Raw genomic sequence first — 9,972 nt, 5'->3', positions numbered from 1 at the left:
TGAAAGCTGCTCTGAAAGTCCAGTCTTCACAATGACACTTCTGCTTTCCTTCAGTCCAAATTGTCCGTGCTGACCAGATATCCCAAATTAACATAATCTCATTTGTCAGCACATAACCCATACCCCTCTCAATTCTCCCTATTACCAGATGCCTTTTGAAATGCTTTAATTGTACCAGCCTCCACCACTTCCTCTGGCAGCTCATTCTATGCACACAACACCCTCTGCGTGAGAAAGGTGCCTGCAAAGTTCCTTTTAAATATTTTCCCTCTCACCTCAGACCTATGACCTCTAGTTTTGGTCTCCCCTACTCTGGGGAAAACTTTTCGCAATTCACCCTATCCATGCTCCTTATGAACTTCTCTAAAGTCAACCCTCAGCCCCCAATGATCCAGAGAAAACAGCCCAGCCTATTCAGCCTTTCCATATAGATCAAACCCTCCAACTCTGGCAATAGCCTTGTAAATCTTTTCCAAATCCTTACAAAGGTTCGTAACACTTTTCCTGTAGCAGGGAAACCAGAACCGAATACAGTATTCCAAAAGTGGCCTAATCAATGTCCTGTACAGCCGCAACATGACCTCCCAATATCTGTATTGAAATGCACTGACCTATTAAAGCAAATATACCAAACACCTTCTTTGCCACCCTGTCGACCTGCGACTCCACTATGAACCAGCACTCCATGGTATGTTTATTCAACAACACTCCCCATCAAATGTGTAGATCCTGCCATGATCTGCCTTTCCAAAATCTATATTTCGAAATGGGGTCGAGAAATGTATAAGCCGTGATTGAATGGTGGAGCAGATCTGATGGACTAAATGGCTTAATTTCTGCGCCTATGTCGTATGGTCTCTTGCTGTCCTGGACACACTGAGAGAATTGGAAGCAGGAATACGTCATTTGTCTTTCCAGCTTTCGCCAGTATTGAACAGTTCATAACACGATATAAATATACCTGTATCTAGATGGATAGGCTAGGACTTTTTTCACTGGAGCATCAGAGGTTGAGAGGTGACCTTAGAGAGGATTATAAAATCATGAGGGGTATGGATGAGGTGAACGGCAGGTATTCTTTCCCTAGTGTGGGTGGTTCCAGATGATGGAGCAAATTTTGAAGGTGAAGAAAGAAATATTTTAAAAAGACATGAAGGGCACCTTTTTTTAAAGATAAAGAGTAGTTCGTTTGAGCAATCAATGTCCAGAGGAGTTGCTGGATGCAGGTACAGATACAATGTTTAAAAGACATTTGGATAAGTCCATGAATAAGAAAGGTTCGGAGGGATATAGGTCAATCATTGGCAGGTGGGACCAGTTTAGTTTCAGAACACCGCCAGCATGGACTAGTTCAACTGAATGGTCTGTTTCTGTGCTGTATGACTCTGTAACTGTTCTGTACTGGTCTTAAAACCATTTTCTTGCATTCTCCCATAACTTCTTTGTTCTTCAAAGTCACATGAACTCAGCCTTGAATACATTCAATAATCGACCTAACTGCAGGAAGACATCCCCACTTCTGAACTCAATTCCTCTTGATGATATACCACTTGCTTTGCTCATTGCTTGCTGCACTTTCTGACAACTGGCAGTGACTGGTGTAGAAGGACAGTAAGGCCCCTTTGTCTATCCACACATCACTCCTGATGAAGGGCTCGTGCCCGAAACGTTGACTCTCCTCCTCCTCAGTTGCTGCCTGACCGACTGTGGTTTTCCAGCGCCACAATATTCAACTCTGATCTCCAGCATCTCACTTTCGCCACATCTCAACATATCACCATTTAAACAATGCACCTCCTTTCTGCTATTTTTTTTACACTGCAAAGGCTATAACTTCACATTGTGGTACTGCATTTGCCATGTGTTTGCAAGTTGACACACAGACCTGGATCAACTTTTCCAGAGTCTGGCCCCTCCTTCGGTTCACTCTTGAACCCCAGAATGAAAACGTGATGAGAAAAACACTGTTGTACTCACAAATGTTAGACAGAGGAAGGAAGTTACAGTCTGGGGTGAAGTTTAACCTTATGCAGAGAGAAAAAAGCAGCAGCAGCTTCAGAGCTCACGGTCCAACCTCCGCATTTCCACAATGGCCGGCTCTGATTGGCAGGAGGACAGACTCCTTCCGGTCCTCCAAGGTTCTCCACTGCTCCATGGAAAGGAGCTCGCGCTCTCCCAAGAGTATGCGCAGTGCTTTGCTGACACTGGCGATCATGCGCAGTACTTGCTGACACCGCGGAGCATGCTCAGTGTGCAGGAATTTGTAACAAATTTTAAAGTTAAAAATCACAAAGCACCAGGTGATAGTCCAACAGACTTATTTGGAGAACTAGCTTTCGGAGCCCTGCTCCTTCATCAGCTGATTGTAGAGTATAACATCGTAAGACACAGAATTTATGATCTTATATTCCACAACCACCTGATGAAGTAGCAGCGCTCCGAAAGCTAGTGCTTCCAAACAAGTCTATTGGACTGTAACCTGGTGTGGTGTGATTTTTAACTTCGTACACCTTAGTCCAACACGGGCACCTCCATATCATGACAAATATTAAGTGTCCAAAGGCGAATACGAGAGAAAAATGCCGAAGCTATTTTATTTTGCCGATTTTTCCCCCTGTGCCTCGACATTTTATTTCTTTTGCATTTTGTTTGGCTGCTCAACGTTTCTGTCTTTTCCCCAGGGTAGAGGTATTCCAAAACTAGAGAGCAAAGGTTTAGGGTGTGGGGGAAAGATTTTAAAAGATCCAAAAGACTGGGAATAGAACATTCACCCCTTACTGGGCGAAAGTGAGGACTGCAGATGCTGGAGATTAGGGTCGAGAGTGTGCAGCTGGAAAAGCACAGCAGGTCAGGCAGCATCCGAGGAGCAGGAGACTCGACGTTTCGGGCAAAACCCTTCGTCAGGAAATAGCCATGGGGAACTGCAGGGCTGTAGCGTAAACGAGTGAGTGTCAGTGGGATGCTGTTTGGAAGGTCGGTGTGAATGGCCTGTAGGGATGATATGGTTCCACTGCCTGAACCACGCGTCTTTTGAGAAGTGTGGGAGGAGTGGGTTCCAGTTCATGGGACACTGACACGAGTCCTGGAGAAGGTGGCATTTGTGCTGTCTCTCTCTTCACATTTTGCCCCCCTGTCCATTTTCTCCCCATCCACTGCCCCCTGCCCATTCTCTCTCCTCACACCGCACCCTCTATTCTCCCCCAACCATCTGAACCACAGCCTGTTCCCCTGTCCATTTCCCTCCCTTCTCCACAACCACCAGCGACCCCCCAACACACGCCCCCAACAATCGTCCTTTCTCGTGCCTCAGCGCTCTTTGATCGCTTTATGAAGTCTTTCTCAGGGGAGAGAGAGAATGGATGGTGATGACTTTACCTGGGAGACACGGCATGTGAGAAATAGCTGATTTTTAAAATTGAGAATAACTAAAACCATATATTCAGAAACTTCGTTAAAGTCGGGGAAAAATGTTATTTTTTTCAAAAAAAAGCTGCAGAAATCTTTCTGAAACTTGCATTGATGTTTGTGCAGTTAGGCCACAACAAATGACAGTCTGTAACGAGTGAATGAGTGAATAAAAGACAAGTCCAACCTTGCCCTCGCGCAGAAAGTGAAAAATGCAGATGCTGGAGATCAGAGTCGAGAGTGTGGTGTTGGAAAAGCACAGCAGGTCAGGCAGCATCCAAGGAGCAGGAGAATCGACGTTTCGTGCATAAGCACTTGGCACTCGGCCATCGCTCCTTCAACCCCCCTGTGATGGCGCGTGAACTCGCTGGTGCCTCCGCAGGTGGGAGGAGCAGGTGAATCCCTTCCGGCACATACAGCAGGTGAATGGCCTCTCTCCAGGGTGGACCCGCTGGTGGGTCAGCAGTGCAGCTGACTGAGTGAAACCCCTCCCACACATGGGGCACGTGAATGGCTTCTCTCCCTTGTGGACTCACTCATGCGTCTGCTGATGGCTGATCCGACTGAAGCCTTTCCTACACACTGAGCAGGTGAATGGCCTCTCCCGGTGTGAATCCGTCTGTGGGTTTCCAGCAGGGATGGGGAAGGGAATCCTTTCCCAAAGACCCCACATTTCCAATGTTTCCCCTTTGGAGAGAACTTTCCTTGTGTTGCTCTGGGATTGAAATTACAATCAGAACAGGTACATAGCCTTTCCCAACTTGAGGGGTGAGACTTTGATTCCTCCAAGCTGAGTAAATGGTTTGAAGCACTTTTCACAGTCAGCGCACTGAATCTCCATCACTCGGTGTCTCAGTATTCTTCCTGCCACAGGACTGTCCAAAATCTCTCAAACAAACAAACAAAAGCAAACATGCCTTCTTGATTGGAATGGCTGCTGATATTCAAGTCCCAATGAATCAAGTGGCTCTGTCAGAAGTTGATGTATAATTTGCTATAAGATTTCTTTCTGCACGTCTTCCTGCAAAGAAAAATCACAAAATAAGTGATCACTGTCAGTACAGTTAATGAACATAACATTGGTGGCAATTCCTGTAGATTGCGAGATATCTGCTGATCACATATTATCCAGGCCACAGAAACCTGAAAACCCTCATGCAGCCAGATAGCCTTAGCTGTGCATAGAGGAAAACTTCATTTCAGTGACAATAACATGGAACAAACTGCCTACAAAGATGCTGGAAATGGAGCTGAATCAAGGATATGAAAATGAAATGTTAAGGCTGCTTGAGAAAAGAAAGGCAGTAAAATTGCTGAATGACTTCCTGCTGACCTATTAAATAAAAAATTATGACAAAAAAAGGACGTAACTCCATTACTACATTAGAAGGTGAATAATAATTACAACAGAAACTTTTACAACAGCCAACAATATCAGATATACACCATATAGAACAAAGAACAAAGAAAGTTTACAGCCCAGGAACAGGCCATTCAAGCCTGAGCCGAACCAAATGTACTGTCTGAACCTGTCGGTCAATTCCTAAGCATCGTTATCCCTCTGCTCCCCACCCACTCATGCATTTGTCCAGACGCATCTTTAATGAATCGACCGTGCCTGCCTCTACCACCGCTGTTGGCAACGCGTTCCAAACGCCCACCACTCTCTGTATGAAGTAAAACGCATTTTCACTTTGAATAAGTGCTGCCCTTGCCGCGTTCATTGTAACGGGAGCTCTGCCCCATCCCTAATTCAGGCAGTCGGATCTCGTTAAACGAAGCTGCTTTTTGAGACTGTAGACAGGCCGTTTTTGCACAAGGCAGTGTAAGAAACAAGGGCTCGCCCGAGGTTTGCACCCGGGATCTCTCGCATGCCCACGCACCAGAAGGCTCAAAGCGAGAATCACATCAACGACCCACAGGCCACAGGCAGCCTACATGTTTTGAGCAATGTGCCAATCCCTTAAATGCTGCTCAGTTCCTTGAGAATCTAACCTTTTAGTTGTGAACATGAGGAAAGGAGCAATTCTTTTCTAGGGTGCAAACTGTATACGTGCCAAACTGAGGGAATACGCAAGCAAAATAGCTTTAAGTATTTGAGCACCTTTGGAGTGTCTGCTCCCTCCCTGGATACACTCCAGTTGCTACAAGTGAACAGTGTTTCACCCACCCCGACCTCCCCTTCCCCCTCGCTTCTGGAGGGTTGTATATGGAAAGGGGGAGACATTGCTTCGCTCCCAGATGTTGCCCAGAGGGATGGAGTTTCACTCTGAAACTGACAGGGCTGCATTCGTATTGTGACGTCAACAATGGAGAGCGGACCGGACAGCTGCCCTGCAGTTGAGGCACGTGTGGAGGGGAGAGCACTTTGCAAATCCCACTCTCCTCCAAGTCAATGCAGTTTGAGTTCAAGCAAAGCAAGGGGTTTAAATATACTTTAGAAAACCTCCTTTGTGCCGTGGGAAAACTCCGGCCGCGGGAAATGCAGTGTTACAGATTTATAGTAACAGAAGCAGGAGTAGACCATTTGGTCAAGCCTGCTCCGTCATTCATTAAGATCACAGCTCCACCAACCTGCACTATCCCGACTACCCTTAATTCCCCTACCATGCAAAAACCCATCCAACTGTGTCTTCAATATACTTCATGAAGCTGTCTCAACTGCTCTCTTGGGCAGAGAATCCCATGGAGTCTCACAGAGTGACACAGATGTACAGCACGGAAACAGACCCTTCGGTCCAACTCATCCATGCAGCCCAGATATCCTAACCTAATCTAGTCCCATTTGCCAGCACTTGGCCCAAATTCCCATAAAACCTTCCTACCCTCCAACCTCCAACCCTGGCAACATCCTTGTAAATTGTCTCTGCACCTTTTCTAGTTTCACAACATCTTTCCGATAGGAAGCAGACCAAACTTACATGCAATATTCCAAACGTGGCCTGACCAATGTTCTGTACAGTGGCAACATGAGCTCCCAACATCTATCCTCGATGCTCTGACCAACAAAGGAAAGCACACCAAACGCCTTCTTTACTATCCAATCTGCCTTCGTTTCTACTTTTAAGGAACTGTCAACCTGAACTCCAAGGTCCCTTTGTTCAGCAACACTTCCAAGGAACTTACCATTAAGTGTAAAAGTCCTGCTCTGATTTGTTTTTCCAAAATGCAGCACCTCATATTTATCTACATTAACTTCCATCTGCCATTCCTCAGCCCATTGGCGCATCTGATCAAGGTCCCGTTGTGATCTGAGGTAACCTTCTTTGCTGTCCACTACACCTCCAATTTTGGTGTTATCTACAAACTTGCGAACGAGACCTCCTCCGTTTTCATACAAATCATTTATATAAATGACAACAAGTAGCGGACCCAGCATCAATCCTTGTGATACACCATTGGTCACAGGCCTTCAGTCTGAAAAGCAACCCTCCGTCACCACCATCTGTCTTCTGCCTTCTAGCCAGTTCTGTATCCAAATGACTAGTTGACCCTGCATGCCATGAGATTAAACCTTGCTCACCAGTCTCCCATGAGGAACCTTGATGAACGCCTTCCTGAAGTCCGGAGATATCACGTCCATTGCTCTGCCCTAATCAATCCACTTTGTTACTTCTTCAAAAAACTCAATCATGTTCATGGGACATGATTTCCCAAGCATAAAGCCATGCTGACTATCCCTAATCAATTCTTGCCTTTCCAAATACATGTCAATCCTGCCTCTTAGGATTCTCTCCAAAAACTTGCCCATCACGGATGTCAGGTTCACTGGTCTATAGTTCCCTGGCTTTTCCTTACCACCTTTCTTAAATAGTGGCACCACATTAGCCACCCTCTAGCCTTCTGTCACCTCACCTGTGACTATTAATGATACAAATATCTCAGTAAGAGGCCCAGCAATCACTTCCCCAGTTTCCCATAGAGTTCTAGGGTACTCCTGATCAGGTCCTTGGGATTTATCCACTTTTATGCATATCAAGATATCCAGCAATTTCTCATCTGTAATATGGGCATTTTTTCAACATGTCACCATCTACTTTCTCACAGTCTATATCTTGCATGCCCTTCTCCACAGTAAACACTGATGCACAATATCCGTTCAGTCTCCCGCACCGCCACCCCCACACCCATCTACTGCAGCTCCACACAAAGGCCGCCTTGCTGATCTTTGAGGGGCCCTATTCTCTCCCTTGTTATCCTTTGATCCTTAATGTATTTATAAAAACACTTTGGGTTATCCATGACTCCATTTGCCAAAGCTATCTCATGTCCCCTTTTTGCCCGCATGCTTTCCTTCTTAAGTATGGTCGTACTGCCTTTATACAGTAAGGATTCACTCGATCTCTCTGTCGATACCTGATATATGCATCGTTCTTTATCTCATTTTCTCTAGTCATCCAGCATTCTCCAACCTGCGTGGGTTGCGCTTCGGAGGGTCGGTGTGGACTTGTTGGGCCGAAGTGCCTGTTTCCACACTGTAATCTAATCTAATCTAATCTAATCTAAACCTACCAGCCATTCCATTCACCCCAACAGGAATATACTGTGTCTGGACTCTTGTTATCTCATATTTGAAGGCTTCCCATTTTCCAGCAGTCCTTTAACCTGCGAACATCTGCCCCAATCAGCTTTTGAAAGATCTTGCCTAATACCTGAGTCTTTCTCCAATTTAGAACTTCAACTTTTGGATCTGATATATTATTTTCAATCACTATTCTAATGCTAATAGAATTATGGTTGCTGGCCCTTAGGTTTTGCACCCTCGCCAGTATGTACATCCACATTGTGAATTAGAAAATGTACTTGAACACACTTAACAAATTCCTGTATTTGGCAGATAGGTAAATGGGCAGGAGTTATACCTTGGGTACACTCTTCCTTCATTCCCATCAACCCTAACCCCATTCCTACCCCAATAGTCCAACGGCACTTTCCCCTGCAACTGCCGAATGTGTGACACCAGCCCATTTACCTGCTCTCTCCTCACTATCCAAGGGCCCAAACTTACCTTCCAGATGAAGCAGCACTTTACCTGCACTTCCCACAACCCAGTCTACTGCATTTGCTGCTCACAACGTGGCCTCATCTACATTGGGGAAAACGAAGCATAAACTGGGTGACTGCTGCACAGAACATCTACGTTCTGCCTGCAAAAAAGACCCTGAGCTTCCAGTTGCCTGCCAATTCCACACCTCACCCTATTCCCTGGCCAACATCTCTGTCTCAGGCTTGCTGTAGTGTCCCAGCGAAGCTCAGCACCAGCAGAACGAAGAGCACCGAATATTACACTTGGGGAGCATACATCCCTCTGGGCCTGAAATCCATAGTATCCTCGTCCCTTCCACACACACCAAGTCTTGTTATCACATAGTCTGTCATTACACACTACCTATTCTTAGCCATGAACAGACTCCATTCACCCTCCCACGCAAATCGTTATCAACTCCTTTTCCTGTCCAACAGTTCTTCCCTCGCTTTGGGCTCTGTCCTGATCTATCATTTACTGCATCCGCCTTCCTCCCACAATATCTCCTGCATCTAAACCAACGTTTTCCCAATCACCATCAGTTCTGTGGAAGGGTCACCGGCAACTCCTGTTTTTTGTTTCTGATATACAGCATCCACAGTTCTTTCTCCTTTTTATTGAGGTAGAGTTGGAAATTGTTTCGAGAGACAGAAGGAGTGCGGGGGCGAGGGGGGGGGGGGGGGGGAGGTGGAGACAGAACAGACATGAACTGTTGATCTCCATTATTCCTCAGAACGTCATATCATTGCAGTGCGATCACTTCCCTTAAGCATGAATAGAGGTCCATTGCCGACCGTGAGCTTGTGGCGCAAAGGTAGCGCGTCTGACTCCAGATCAGAAGGTTGCGTATTCAAATCACGTCAGGCTCACTAACGTCAACTTCTTGCATTTCAAATCAAGAAAGGAGTAGGTTCACTCCGTATATCTGTTGAGACAAATCTTCTTTTCGGAAACTTTCGATCAGACGTGAAGCTTTGCTGTCTGTTTGATTTGTGAACACTGTGTCAGGGAGGTGGTGTGCCCATTTTCTGGGTAAATGCGCAACTCCCCTAGTTCATCACGGGATTTAAACACAGCCACCTCCCTCTGGGCAGCCGCTTCGCTCAGTTGGTGACAGCCCGGTGTGAGTAACATAATACCGATACTTTTACAACATAATCCAAAGATTCCCAGCTTTATGTTTCAATCTATCAGGAGAGTGACAGCGAGTTCAGATAGAAATGTTTCCCACCAACATCAAATCCTTTCCTCTCACTGGACACAGTTAAAATTATCTTTATTCAACAGGAGGAGCGGCCTCTCTCCACATTAACGGTGAGCCTGAATTTTATAAATGGTGTCAGTAAAATCCAGTGGCGGACACTGATTTGGTTCAATCGATTTTCTTGCCAAGAGTAATTCACCGAGAGGATGTTGCTGTGTGAAACAGCGTGGGGAATTACTGCAGGGCCTCCAGCACATGGAACACACCGCAAATGATGTGTTTCACCTTCACCAGTTTATTCCTATCTCGGAGAAGAGAGGTTTGACGATTCGGAACA

General features: G+C 45.9%; 1 non-coding gene across 1 annotated transcript; it reads left to right on the top strand.

Annotated features, from left to right (window-relative positions):
* The first annotated feature begins 9,228 nt into the window (after positions 1-9,228).
* trnaw-cca (transfer RNA tryptophan (anticodon CCA)) lies at positions 9,229-9,300 on the top strand. Its single transcript has one exon. It is a non-coding gene; the product is annotated as a tRNA-Trp (tRNA).
* Positions 9,301-9,972: the final 672 nt, after the last annotated feature.

The sequence above is a fragment of the Chiloscyllium plagiosum genome, unplaced genomic scaffold (genome assembly GCF_037043375.1).
Source record: "Chiloscyllium plagiosum isolate Xiang-an unplaced genomic scaffold, Cpla_swu_hap1 HiC_scaffold_27, whole genome shotgun sequence".
NCBI classification, from domain to species: domain Eukaryota; kingdom Metazoa; phylum Chordata; class Chondrichthyes; order Orectolobiformes; family Hemiscylliidae; genus Chiloscyllium; species Chiloscyllium plagiosum.
The sequence above is the reverse complement of the archived record's forward strand: the minus strand, read 5'-3'. Positions and strand labels throughout refer to the sequence as shown.